The sequence below is a fragment of the Neopsephotus bourkii genome, unplaced genomic scaffold (genome assembly GCF_033783945.1).
Source record: "Neopsephotus bourkii isolate Nb327-2 ecotype Australia unplaced genomic scaffold, CSIRO-AGI_Nbou_v1 NB_668, whole genome shotgun sequence".
In the NCBI taxonomy this organism is placed as follows: Eukaryota; Metazoa; Chordata; class Aves; order Psittaciformes; family Psittacidae; genus Neopsephotus; species Neopsephotus bourkii.
The window spans coordinates 997396-1007422 of record NW_026901167.1 but is presented as its reverse complement, the minus strand read 5'-3'; the positions used below and the strand labels follow the sequence as shown (position 1 = coordinate 1007422).

Sequence of the window (10027 nt, the reverse complement as noted above, 5' to 3'; positions counted from 1 at the left end):
ACAAGGCGAAGCACAGGGTGGCTTGAGCAGGGTAAAGACTGCACCCGGTATCTCCCAGGAAACCTTTGCCACCTGCAAAAGTGCTCTTGTCTAACACCAGGAGAGCTCTTTGCCAGCACAGACCCCGCCAGCTCTCCAGCCATGCTTGCAGCAATGCCAAATCCACCTCCAGAAGTAGTTAGTAGGGAACAAGAATATAAAAGACCACAACTTGCGCATTTCAAGCCATGGTTTTGATTATGTGGAATAGCGAACAGAACCTGAAAAACATCTTTTATAGAAAAAGTTAATTCTGTATGATGCTTTTTCCTTATAAAGGATGATTTACCTGTCTCCGGGGTTATGGGCTTTGTACAACAGAGCACATGTCTGTTCTGGTTCCTTACATCTGAGGTACAGATCCCAGGCAAACAGCTGTCCCGTGGTACTGCGGGGTTTTCATGACAAATGGGAATCCTTCACAGGCAGCTTTCATTTCTTCATCCGAAGGCCTCATACGTTAGGAGTTGCCAGAGTCCTGTGAACTTTCATATCTATTATGCCATCAGCACTCCAAATGCTTTCAAATTAACAACCAGCCAGATTTCCTTTCGATGACCAAGCAGGAAAATAAAGAGAAAGGACAGGAATTATTACATTACAGAATACCTTCTCCTCCAGCGCACTCAGCAATCGCTTTGTAAAGGGATATGAAAGGTTATTTACATTGGGATACATCTAAGGGGATGAATAAGAGCAAATGCTTCAGAAAGGGATCACAGCTGTTTCCTTTCTTACTTACCCTTACCACTGAGCAATCATCCCCATGCTGGGGGTGAGCCGGGGCTGCCACGCTCTGGGACACACTCCGATGGGATCCTGACAAAGTGCAAGGAGTATCAGTGGGAAATGAGCATTTCAAGTAATCTCTTACACTCATGATCCATTGAAGTCCTCTTTTAGCTCATTCCTTTTCCCGATTCCTGTTTGGGTGTTGGAAAGGGGCATCTTTGATCCCTGCGCATGGATGAGGGCAGGCACACAGGGAACAGCCCTTTCTGTAGGAGCAGAGCCGCTGCTGCATTGGCAATAACAGTTTCCAGGAAGGACAGCATGAAAAACAAGACAACAGTGCAAGAGGAGTGTTTTATAGCAGTGCCTTGCACAGCTCTCCCACCCTTGCCAGCACAGGCTTCCAAACGTGGTGGGATGCTCAGCAAAAGGCTGGAATCGCGGCCTGATGCCTTTTCAGAGTCAGGATCCCAGGCATCCGTTCAATGTGCTTGGCAAGAAGATTGTACAGCTAAAAATAATGAGGGTGATATTGAAAAATCAGGGAAATTCACTTTCAGGCCTCACGACTCTGGACCCTGTCAACTGCAGCATCTTTTGACTGTGCCTTTTCAAACCCTTACTTACAGCCCCATCTGCTTGGCAGCAAGGAGGGCAGGCGCAGGCTTTGCTAAGGTCTTGCAGGGCTCCAAGACCATGGATGGTCACCGATGGGAGCTCACAACAACCCCAGGGATGCCCTGCTCTGTGTGTCTATGTATAAAACCTGTGTGAGTGACTCAACAGCCTCAAAAATTGCCATGGTGAGTAATCCGCTGAGATTTGGTGCTGCCCTCATAAACACAGGCTTGGCAAATACTGCCTTTCGCTCCTTTTTAAGCATCAAAGGCTCACATTTGCTTTGAAAGCCATGTTTAGTCACAATGTCGTGTGTCTACAAGTCACTCGCATTGTGAGGACATAGCCACCTCCAAATAAACGCTGCAGCAGCTGGTCTGCTAACTGATGCACTTGAAAGATGGTACATAGAGCAGACGCCAATGCACAACCACAGAGGATGGTTGGTTATGCTCTGTGTTGGAAATGCACGCTTGTTTCATTGCTCCTTTCACTGAGGACAGGATTCTGCACTCCTGTGCTTTGTATAACTCCCAATGCTATAGCCCTGTGGCAAAACTTGAAGCCTGAAGAACTGTGGTGGGGGAGCTCGTATCAAGGGGGCTTCTGCCTTCATTATGCCATAGACTCGTCCAAAAGGGACTGCCAAGGAGTAGGTTCAGCACCAATTCATATGTATAAATAGCCATGCAGAAATCAGAACAGAAGCCAGTTTTATTACCCCTGTGCTTCAGGGCAGACTGAGCATCTCTGCCTTCTTCTGGTGCCTTAAGACAAGACTGTCAGGGCTGTTTCTTCTCGCCCCTGTTCCCTAGGCAGCTTTTAGCCTGTGTGAGGAGATCACGGCAAAGGAAGGCACAGAGCCCTCTTTCCTCAGCCTCTTGGCTAAACCCCACAGACTTAAACAGGGGTTGATGCCTCCAGAGAGCCTCAGAGCTCTCCTCTCTGACAGCTGTAAACCAAAGACCGGTTACATGAGATCAGCACACGCGGACATTGCCTTACACTTCATGGCACATGTACTACATCTATCGATAACGATGGGCAACCCATCGCTGCCAGCCCTTCAGTGGTCTTGTGATTATTATGGGGCTCTGTTTCATGAACAGGAGGGGGAAGCATGATGCAAGTCATGCCAATGATTACATGCAAAGATCTGCTGATCTCGTGGGACCACCGGATCTTTAATAAGCCTCACTCCAAAGGGAAAGATAAGTCCATTCAACCCCCCTTTTCCCATTAGGATGTCTAAATCAGTGCTGCAGCCCTTTAAACCAGCCAAACCGTAGGAATTGCCATAGAGTGAAGACACAGAGCTCTGTGCCTGACTCTGTAACAAGCAAACATGGGGTAATCTCCCTGCCCCGAAGAGCTCGCTGAGCCCTAAAGCATTAAGCAGGAGGGTTTGCCCTACCCAAAGCACCGTTTGTGTGACCCCTCCAGCAATGGCTCTTCTCCACAGGAGGATTCTGCAAAGCTCCTGATAACTTCATGGGAACACCTCATTGCATCGTGTAAGCATCCCCTTTGCCATCTCCCTCCCCAGAGCACTGGAACCTCCCCAGTAAGACACAGCCAGAGGCACAGCGTTTGGGGCTCTTTGGGTACCTGCCTGCATGGAGAAGCCTTCGCTGCTGTGGCTGTTCCAAAGCTGCTCGTGCGAGGAGCGTGGGTTCCTCACCAGGAGATTCCCCATTCCCAGGGAAGGGAGCGCAGGGCAATTAGTCACTGTAAAAGAGCCTAACGAGGGTAAAGAGTGAGGGCTTGCCTAGGCCCCAGTAAAACCCAGTGCTTTACGCGACCCGAGATGCTGCTGGGGGAATCTGGTTAATCTTTTCCTCTCCTAGTAAATCATTCATTGAGGCCATCTGTGAAACATGAGACGAGCAGCTCCAGCCCAAGATTCCCGCTTAGCAAAGCTTGGCCGGAAAGAAGCTTTCCTGATAAAGTTGATAGCTGCTCCAAGCCCTCGTGCTTTCCAGCAGCATTAATCCTGCTGGGGAGATTAGAGAAGCGGCCCTGGAAGGTCCTGAAGGGTGACTGTGCATCTCAGCAAAGGTCAAGGGAAAGGAATAAAGGGGAAAAACAAGGGGAAAAGAGGGAAAAACAAGGGAAAAAGGGGAAAAACAAGGGGAAAAGGGGAAAAACAATGGAAAAAGGGGAAAAACAAGGGGAAAAGGGGAAAAACAATGGAAAAAGGGGAAAAACAAGGGGAAAAGGGGAAAAACAAGGGGAAAAGGGGAAAAACAAGGGGAAAGGGGAAAAACAAGGGGAAAAGGGGAAAAACAAGGAAAAAAGAGGGAAAAACAAGGAAAAGGGGGAAAAATAAGGGGGGAAAGGGGAAAAACAAGAGGAAAAACAAGGAAAGGAGGGAAAAACAAGGAAAAAAGATGAAAAACAAGGGAAAAGGGGGGAAAAAGAAGGGAAAGGGGGAAAAACAAAGGAAAAAGGAGGAAAACCAAGGAAACAAGAGGAAAAAAACAAGGAAAAGAGGGGGAAACAAGGGGAAAAAGGGGGAAAACAAGGGAAAAGGGAAAAACAAGGAAGAAAGGGGGAAACAAGGAAAACAGGGGGAAAATGAGGGAAAAAGGGGAAAACAAGGGAAAAAGGGGGAAAACAAAGGAAAAAGGAGAAAAAAAAAGGAAAAAGAAAAGGAGAAACCTCAGCATTTGCCAGGGCCGGGCTCAGAGATGCATCTCCTGGCACTGCCTTTTCCAGCAGCCTCTTGCACACAAACAGCCCCAGCCCCTCTGGGCCAGGAGCATTCCTGGGGCTCAAGGATAGCATCAGTGCAGAAATCCGGTGCCCCAATGGTCAAGGCTGAGCCATGGCTTTGTTCAAGGACAGGCACAACCACCCCTATTCAGCTGAACCCAGACCCCAGACTTCCCTGCTTTGGGAATGCTCATGCCCGGGTTAAACATGTACAGCATGGGATGGTGTCACTCGAGGAATAAGTCACCCAAAACACCCCCATCAGCTTTCCATGCCAGGAGGCTTATCTGTGTCCTCCAAGCAGATTGCACTCGGGTCTTTAAGCAGCAGTCAGTCTTTCTGCATGGGCATTACTGCTAACCTGGGAATAGAAGAAAGTCCTTAGGCAAATACTTCATAGGGCAAAGCAAATAATAGTGAGCAACAGCTTGCAGAAGAACAGGGCTGAACACCTAACCACAGGCTCTAAGAGCATCACTTACAATCTGCCTCCCCCAGGAATGAAGACAATACAGTTTTTGATGGCTTTTTTGCTGAAGTCTTCTAGTTTGTGACCTCTTAGGATCCCTAATTCCCAGGTGGCTCAATAGCTAGAAGGAACAGAGGGTTTCAAAGGGAAAGATGAGATGCCCCACTTCCTAGAGCCAAATGTGAAGCAAAAACCCATACAGGGAACAAAGTAAGAGCAAAGCAGCATCTCGCTGACCATGACACTACCAGCTTGCTAGCTCCTTCTTGCAGATCTATGAAGCTTCATCTTAGTTCTTAGCAGAAATATCCCCTCTCCTTCAATTAAACCCCCCCTAAACCACATCACCTCGCCCTCAGTTGCTAATGTGCACCTTCTCCATAGCTTATAGCGCTCTCCTTTTCCCATCTAACCAAAACAGACCTAGGGCTTGTAACCTCTTCACAGAGTTCCCTGAGCTGCAGCTGAGATGCTCAAGGCATGAAGAGCAGGCAACATTCCATGAGTGGCAACCCTGGTGGAGCTGGTTCCAGAAAAGAGAGGGGAAAGGGAAGTGGGAAGAGGATTACCAGGCTCAAACCCATTTGTTGTTTGCTCCTGGTTAATATCTGTTCAGCTAACCAGAAATTGGGATCAACAGCTGGGATTTTTCCATCCAATCTGAGTGAGCCAGCAGTTGGGTTTCATTCAAGTAATTGTTCTAATGAATAATAATGTCTTATTATGACCAGAGGGCTTATTGCTAGAATGTTGTACTAAATTCCATAACCTGGGCTCACCATACGTTGTCCCTCTTGTGGGAGCTTCAGCTGCTCAAGAAGTAGACTCAGAGTTGCGTGAGCATCCCTAAAACCCTCTCCCCTTAGTTCCAACTCTGGAGAACAAGTTGTTCATCGTCTGCTGAATCCAGCCTTGGAGCAGCTCCAGTGAAAACAAAAGGAGTAACAACAGGAATGGATTAGGCCCGATTGCTTTCACATTGCTCCAACTTGAGTTTTCAATTCCAGTGCTAAAGGAGAAGTAAAAACAAACCCCCAAAGCCCCATGTATGGCACAGGGACAGATGCACTTCAAAACCTCAGTCTGCTCATGCTGCGGCCTCATGCCCTTTGGGAGCGCATCAAGGTGAGCATCCCCAGGCTCACCTATAAAGAAAACCCTGCTGTCTTGTAGCAGGAGCACGATAGATTCCTCCTTCTGCCCCTGCCTTGTACCAATGTTTGCACAGAAGGGGGCCCGTGGCAGGGTTGGAACGAGGTGATCTTTGAGGACCCTTCCAACCCAAACATTTGGTGACTGTATGAAACCCATCCCGCAGCTCTAAGGCTGGAGGGATATTGGCCCTATTGGCACTCTCTGCCAAGCTGAGATACAAAGGGATCACGGAGTCAAGGACTTCATTTCATAAAGGCACATGAAGATGGAATTGTGTGTGTGTTGTACCAGCCCCAGGCAGAGCTGTGCACAGCTCACAAGGGCACCTCTCACCTACAGACCTGTATTTCATAGAATCATAGGATAGGGTTGGAAAGGACCTTAAGGTCATCCAGTTCCAACCCCCCCACCATGGGCAGGGACACCTCACACTAAACCATGGCACCCAAGGCTCTGTCCATCCTGGCCTTGAACACTGCCAGGGATGGAGCATTCACAACCTCCCTGGGCAACCCATTCCAGTGCCTCACCACCCTAACAGTAAAGAACTTCTCCCTTATATCCAATCTAAACTTCCCCTGTTTCAGTTTTAACCCGTTACCCCTTATCCTGTCACTACAGTCCCTAATGAAGAGTCCCTCCCCAGCATCCCTGAAGGTCGCCTTCAGATACTGGAAGGCTGCTATGAGGTCTCCCCGCAGCCTCCTCTTCTCCAGGCTGAACAGCCCCAACTTTCTCAGCCTGTCTTCATATGGGAGGTGCTCCAGCCCCTGAGCATCTCCTCTGCATCCCTGGTTAAACAGATGGGAGCCAACAGAGAGCAAGAGGAGCAAGGGCTGAGATGGAGAACCCCAAGCCTCCCTCTGCCTGTTGAACCCCGCTTTCTCTCAGTGCCTGCTGCACCACTCACCCATTAGCTTTGAAGGAAGTTCCTTCTAACCCTGACCCGCTGCTTCCTGCCTGGCTGAGGAGCAGAGTACAGCCGCTTCCTCTGGGCAGCTCCTCAGGGCGCCCTTTTGGTGGCTGCCACATGAAGTTAACCCAAGAGAACGCGTTGCTCTTGTCACTGGGGCTATTCCAGAGGGTTATAAAGGGGGGAACAGAATTCTCCAGTGCTCAAACAACTAAACCACCAGTCAGAAGCCCCATGTTAGATTCCTAGCTCCTATTAAACCAGCAGTCACCGGAGGACCTCTTTGTGCCTCCAAACCCGGTTTTAGCCACACTGATGAGACTCCAGGTTATCCCTACGCAGATCAGAACCCCACGACATGTCACAGCAGCACCAAACAGTCAGGCCAGGTTTAACCCCAAGCGTCACAAAGCAGATGCCCATCTCCATTCAGCAGAGAGGGCTGGGAGCGGGGGAGCTCGGCTCAGCTGCCGCAATCACTGCGCGGTGTTTGCCAGCTTATCGGCAGTGACTTGACTGGTGAATGAGCTGCAGGCAGGCAGGCAGGCAGCTGGCAGGCTGCTGAGGCACACGGTGCCTGCTGGACCGCCGCTTCCTGCTGCAGACGTGCGAAGGAGAAGGCAAACCATGAGAGAGCAGAGAAACCGCTCCCAGCGCAAGGAAGGGCTGCGTGCGGCGCAGGCGGAACAGGGCCAGCCCAACCAGAAGCCCCAGCAACAGCGGTGCTGATGGCACTCAGCCCGGCACAGGGATTGCTATGGAGAGATCCCAAAGCAGAGCAGGCTCACTCATCTTCCCCCACCTCCTTGCTAAGCTGGGTTAGATCACAGTGCTAGAAGGGCAGCGGTCAGATCCAGCACACAGACCAAGGGTGATGCTTGCTTGTCTTTACAGAGAATCATAGAGTTTGGGTTGGAAGGGACCTTAAATCTCATCGAGCTCCAACCCCTGCCACGGGCAGGGACCCCTTCCACTGGAGCAGCTTGCTCCAAGCCCCTGTGTCCAACCTGGCCTTGAGCACTGCCAGGGATGGGGCAGCCACAGCCCCTCTGGGTGCCCTCACAGGGAAGAACTTCTCCCTAAGAGCTCATCTCAACGTCCTCTCTTCAGCTTAAAGATCTCAATAGATCTATAGAGGGTAGAGCTAAATGAACCCTCTTTCAGCAGGTAACACAGTTTATGTCAGCAGCAGACACCAAGCCATGTCCCAGCCAGCACTCACCTGGACACGCCATGGGAGCACTGCTGCCTGGAGGGATGCTCGCTCCGTGCGGGCAGATGTCCTCTGTGCACTGCAGGTTATAAACCCAAAACTGCTGCACACTCACCAGGTTCTGTGTGTGCCCACAGGGAGAAATAACAGCAAGGTGCTTCCTGCCTGTGGTCTGATGGGAAAGCCCCCAGCTTATACCCTGCAGTTCACTGAAACCAACTGGGAAGTGCCCAGCACGCTTCTAAAGGGCTCCACAGGGCTGGGGAAACAGGCACTGTGCAAAGTGCTCCAAGAAAAGCTCTCTTGCTGACACAGGGCCTGTCTGTTCATTTTGGGTTGTCAGCAAATCTGATCTAAGCCTCCTTTAGCACAGGGCTGGGTTGTTCCTTATACCCAAGGAGCATCTGCCTCTTCTGTCCCGGTTTTCAGGTTACTGGTAGAGTGAAATGCAAACCTCACCCTGGGAAGATGGCATTTACAGGGAAAGGAAGAGGTTACACTGTGAGTGAGGGGAAAGCTGGAGAAGGTGCAGGATTCCCAGTGCTCACCAAGCACTGCTCCGTGCTTTGCAAGCCACGATACGCCATCCCGTGGTGATCCCATCCCGGGAGCTTCGCACAGCTTGCTCCAAGTATCCAACCCAGCTCAACGGGCACTGTGTGTGCTGGCACGGCTGATACACCAGCAGTACCAAGTGCTCTGTGCTTCTGCTTGCTGCTGCAAAGCAAGGCTGAAAAACTTCAGATGCTCTCCCACCTGGTTTGGGTTGGAAAGGACCTCAAAGCTCCTCCAGCTCCAACCCCTGCCACAGTCAGGGACCCCTTCCACTGGAGCAGCTTGCTCCAAGCCCCTGTGTCCAACCTGGCCTTGAGCACTGCCAGGGATGGGGCAGCCACAGCTTCTCTGGGCACCCTGTGCCAGCGCCTCAGCACCCTCACAGGGAAGAGCTTCTGCCTAAGAGCTCAGCTCAGTCTCCCCTCAGGCAGGTTCAAGCCATTCCCCTTGCCCTGTCCCTGCAGGCCCTTGTCCCAAGCCCCTCTCCAGGTTTCCTGCAGCCCCTTTAGGCACTGGAGCTGCTCTAAGGTCTCCCCTTCAGGAGCCTTCTCTTCTCCAGGCTGCCCCAGCCCAGCTCTCTCAGCCTGGCTCCAGAGCAGAGCTGCTCCAGCCCTCGCAGCATCTCCATGGCCTCCTCTGGCCTTGCTCCAACAGCTCCATGTCCCCTTTTGCTGTCACCCCAGAGCTGGACACAGCCAACACCAGCCTCGTGCCATGCCATGCCAGCTCATCCCTGCTGGGTGAATTCCTCCTCCTGCTCCTCCACTATGGCACTCTGCGCCACCAAGTCCCCCTGACGCCCACTGCCCCACAGCTTTTGGGGCATCTTTGTCCCACTCCTGCACCCTCAATGCCCTTCTCATTTTCCCTTTCCCTCCATGAGTTTTGCCTGCTGGTGTCCAGCACATGTCTGACGGAAGCTGGCAACCCTGCTCAGTAACTATCCGGAGCATCCAGCCCTGCTTTGGTCAGCCAGCAAATGCAACCAGAACCTTCAAAGCTGATGCAACCGAGTGTAAGGGGGGCAGAAAGGAAGTCCACACAAGTTCAGCGAGCCCTCTGCACCCCTCCTTGCTGCCCATCTGGCCCACCCTACCCGAGCTGCCTCACATTGCTCATGCTGCTGGGGTTTACTACAGGAGGGGGAAAGAATAAGGAATAAGTAGAAGTGACCAGCAGCAATAACAGTCCTCAAAAGGCGAATGTTTCCTATTACAGCACTGGCTCTTTGGGGTTTTGATGTCACTTCTCCCACACAAAGCTGTTTCTTTCACAGTCTGCTCTTGCACATGATCAAGATGCTACACATCCAATGCGTGGCACATCCTCAAGCACATTTGTCCCAACCCTACTTTGTTCTCTGTACTGCTTTCCAAACCAATACTCACTCATCACAGCCATAGAGGCAGTTGGATCCTAGCTCCCATGGTCACATCTATTTTCCGTCCACATTCTTGGAGGTTCTGGTCATCCCTGGCAGCATTCAAGGCCAGGCTGGGCAGAGCCTTTGGGTGCCATGGTTTAGTGTGAGGTGTCCCTGCCCATGGCAGGGGGTTGGAACTGAATGGTCTTAAGGTCCTTTCCAACCCAAACCATTCCATGGTTCTATGTACTGGGA

At 51.2% G+C, this 10027-nt stretch overlaps 1 long non-coding RNA gene across 3 annotated transcripts; it reads right to left on the bottom strand.

The window, feature by feature from the left end:
• Positions 1-211: 211 nt before the first annotated feature.
• LOC133212120 (uncharacterized) lies at positions 212-3507 on the bottom strand. Of its 3 annotated transcripts, none has more exons than XR_009725397.1 (4): positions 2998-3507; positions 2804-2866; positions 778-1282; positions 212-587 (listed from the first exon to the last, which is right to left on the bottom strand). It is a non-coding gene; the product is annotated as an uncharacterized LOC133212120 (long non-coding RNA). The 3 variants fall into 3 exon arrangements; XR_009725396.1 differs by having other exon boundaries at positions 778-858; XR_009725398.1 differs by lacking the exon at positions 2804-2866 and having other exon boundaries at positions 778-858.
• Positions 3508-10027: the final 6520 nt, after the last annotated feature.